Source organism: Lichenostomus cassidix, chromosome 2 (assembly GCF_008360975.1).
Source record: "Lichenostomus cassidix isolate B80296 chromosome 2, HeHo_3.0, whole genome shotgun sequence".
Taxonomy (NCBI): Eukaryota; Metazoa; Chordata; class Aves; order Passeriformes; family Meliphagidae; genus Lichenostomus; species Lichenostomus cassidix.
This window is the reverse complement of record NC_139482.1, coordinates 115,284,770-115,288,908: the sequence shown is the minus strand read 5'-3', so window position 1 is coordinate 115,288,908 and position 4,139 is coordinate 115,284,770.

The following is a 4,139-nucleotide window of genomic DNA, read 5'->3' as shown; positions in this document are numbered from 1 at the left end:
CTGTATACCCACTCACTTCAGCCCTGGGTGGTCATCTTCTTTGGGTGACTGAAGAATTCCACTGGGGGAATCTGGCAAAGCTCTAGGTAGTGGCATAAGGACCCACTGGCCATTCACTGAAGAGCCTTGTAGCTGCTCTAGTGGATTCCATGACTTCACCTGCCCCTAATTCCCTCACCCCCCTCCTGTGGTCTTTTCTTGAAGCATAGTGAGTCAGCAATGCCTTCCTGACCCAGCTGAGATGAAGCAGAGCAAGTGACCTTGGATGTGCTGATAGCAGCAGGAAGAATAATCATCCACGTCATAGCTCAAGGGCATCCAGATCCTGTATGTGACTCAAATGCAGAAATGCAGACTTAAAATGGTATCTTTCTTAAAGTGCATTTGGGAACTTTGTCCCCTTCTGTGGCTTTTGACTGCTTTTTGTACTTTCTTTTAAGGGCTGGTTCTTCCTTATACCACTGAATCATCCCTATGTTTTCACACTGAGTGATTCTGATATAGTTGCATTCTACACTGCTTGTGCTCCAGCTTCACTTTTCTCCACCTAGCAAAAGATGCTGTGATGTTATTCACATTTTCTGACCTTGGGTGGATTCATCAGACATCTGTTCAAAAACATTTTGCAAGGACATAAATCATGACATTTTTCTTGTCCTAAGCAGTCTTTTGTGGTGTTTGAAGAACAGCATCTCTTAAAGGACATAGGCATCTAGCTGCCTTTTTCAGATCTGAAGTCTGAAAAATTCCTTTCAGTTGCCTAGCACCTATGTTTCTGCCAAAGACATTTACTGCTGCTAGACATAGAGAACAACCTAAATTAGAAGGTGACAAACAGATCCAACAAAAGGCCTGAGTGCTGAGGTTACTAGAACTGCCGTGCCAAATGCTTAGGTGCTCATCTCAGGTGCAGAATGTACAGAGCTGAGTTAATTACAGACCCAGAAATCTTGAAAAATAAGTGTGGGAGTATTCATTGTGAAATCACCGAACTTACACCCGAGCCACAGCAGTTACAAGATAACAGTAATGCTTGCAGACCGACTGATGGGAATTCTCAGATCTAGTCTTACAGGTGACAAAGGAAGAGCCAGAGCTGATGAAAGTCTTTTTGCCCAAGTAGTTTAGAAAATAATTGGGTTAGCCAGATAATGGGATATCATGGGTCAAAGGACACTTGTTTTTAACTCCCTCTTTTACCATCAGATACATGATGTCTCTTTCCTTCTAAGCAGAGGGTCTCATCAGCAGACCATATAGCACATTTGTGAACGTAACTCTGTCTTTCTGCTGAAGTTCTACCAATCTGAACAGCACAAATAAATAGCCCTTGTGCTGGACCCAGTGGCAATACTTCACAGTCTAGAGGTTAGAGCACTCAGCTGGGAAGGAGAAGTCCTAGATGTGTGGCCCTGTTCCAGTGAATATTAACACATTGTACACAAAATACACCACTGTTGCCAAGAAGAAAGGAGAAAGAGTCACTTTCTGGGCAGACAACACGCTGCCAATTTTACTGAGTACCTATGGGAATCAGAGAGGGAGTGATTTGAGATGGTCAAGTCTCCTCAGATGTAAGTAGGATTTAGGTACTCTAACCTTCCCAGGTTAAGTAACAAAATCCTTACCAGCTGCTGAGAGAGATGGCTTTTACTGCTTTTATGCATTGTTTACTTACCTTGCAGCTATCTAAGGTCAGCCAGAGTGCCAAAATCTCCCTAGGCTTTTTCCACAGTTCATCATAGTGCAGAAGCCTTTTCCACTTAGATTCTGTCAGACTCCAATACTGAGGAATCTAACCACTTCCCAGAATACTTTCAGTGGTGCACAAAGTCTTGCCTGTTTCCAACCAACAGTTCACTAGCACTTGTAAAAGTAACAGGATTAAAAAGTAATTGCAATTTAACATAGTCCCTTCAAATATTCATCCAGAGACAGGAGTTACGTAATCCATACCAAATTTTTAGTAGTGGACTTGGTGAATTTCAGGAAGATTTGTAAATTAGGACACCAACAATAATTCATTGTGACTCATTAGTAATCCTATGGAAACTTCAAAAATTTCTACTCACAAGATGCAAAACAACCAATGCATGTAAACCAGCAGAATGGGTACAGAGCTCTAACCAGATTAAAGTGATTAAAAACAGGAAAAGGAAGAATTTGCAATGACTGGGCAATCAATGGGCAAGTTGTCTCCATGGTAAACTACTGTTTTTCTTAAATGCGTGTCCTCTTCTTCCTGGGATTGCTGTAGCAAACAAGGTAGCAAGATCACCCCTGTTCTTCCTGGGAAAAAACAACAGAAAAAGGTCGTGTGTGTACTGAACTGAAGGCAATAAAGGAGCTATGAGTGAAGGCAGCTCGTTAAGTGCTCTTTGTGGGCAGATGTAACCCTGTGGTCCAGGGAAAATTTCTTTGCCACTGTATATGTGTTGAAGCAAGAGGCTGAAAAAGCAGCCATCCTCTTCCTGGGAACATTCCCAGGGCAAATGTTATCATTCCAGTTAAAGAAAAAATAGCACCTGCAGCAACACAATAAAACATCAATATTTCCATTGTATAACTGAGGTTTGACAGATCACATTCTAATATGTCCTGACTGAGGTATTTGCTCAGGCAGCAGCTCAGCTGCATATTACAGGCAGCAAAGATGAAGGAGACAGGAGATTTACCAGTTTAGGCATTATTTAGAGCTGTTGGAAGCCATTAGTCATCTCCACAGGGTAAGAGCAAAAGTGAGATCCCACACCTAACACATCAGTGGAATGAGACAGCAAATCCTCCCTCACTCAACAAGTGCAATTTATAGGGGTTTTCCTTGTCAAACAGGGCTGATCACCACACCAGGGAAGAAGCCTCATGACTGAGAAGTTATTCAACAAGAAGAAGACCTGGTTTCCTTCTGCAATTATTGAGATACAGGTGATAAAGTCACACGAGGGATGCATTCCTATCACCCAGAGAGCTGACATCACAGGGGTGATGCTTTAAAACTCTTTTTTTTGTAGCAGTGTTTGAAAACAAAAACATGGTGGAAAAACACAGCCAGTAATGACAAGAAGATCCTCTACAGAAGCCCTGTAACACATCCTTGTGGAACTAGAGAAGGGCATCTGAGGGAAAACCCCTGAGTCTTCACAAAATGCCAGAAACCACATAAGCATAAAGCACGCAGAACAAAAAAAGGCATACACAGGGTAGTCACCCAGTGCAGAGGACTCAGTGTTTGTGAATGGGAAAGAGTTACTCAGGTATCATGAAGTGATTTACACTTTCCCATATTTTCTACCTATGACCAACACCTATCTCCTGGAGTTAGCCCAAGTTTTTGAAAATATGGGAAACTGTACAGTTGTGTAATCCTGTTCCAATACATGTGGCCTTAATTCCCATTAACTTCAGTGCACAGAGCAACACAAAAATTCTGGGTTTGGAGAGTGCAGCACAAGGTGAGTAGTTAGTATCTGTGACATTTTATAAACTCAAGGATTAAAACACCATATTGGAAGGCCTCTTTCCCACTAACCTTCCTAATTCAGGCAAAACTTTCCACACACTTTCCTGGATACTCCAGTTTCCCTTTTTTTCTAGTAAGAATTTGTACACACTAGGCATTTGTGTTTTTAAAGGCTGAGGCTTGCCCCAGGAACTACGTGAGTGTCTATAAAGATTTTGAGAGGAATATATCCTGGATTAGGATTGAGTAAGATGTCCCTTCACTACTTTCTTGTAAGAAGCTGTCTATTTGACAAATCAGTTTTCCTGAACGCTCAACATGGCCTGTTACATGAATCTTTAGACATATTGGTGTTTTTCCTCTTTTAATTCTCATATGCTACCATATTTGCTAGTGACATTTAAATGCCTTTTCTCTCTCAAATATTGAATAAATTATAGTTACCTCCTGCTTGCCTTTTCTTCCTCCTTGGATTTTGTGATTTTGAAAGCAGTATTTCAAAAACTGTTCAGGATGTAAAAAAATTTTAGCAATGGCTTTTCTCCTTTTCCTGCTTCAATGGAGGATGTTCTTCTTCTCCTTTTTTTTTTTTTTTTTTTTTAAATGGCCTTAGAAGTCTGTTCTTGCCTTGTCTCAAAGACAGTCTCTGGACATTTACTGAGTCCTGATAAGAAGGTGT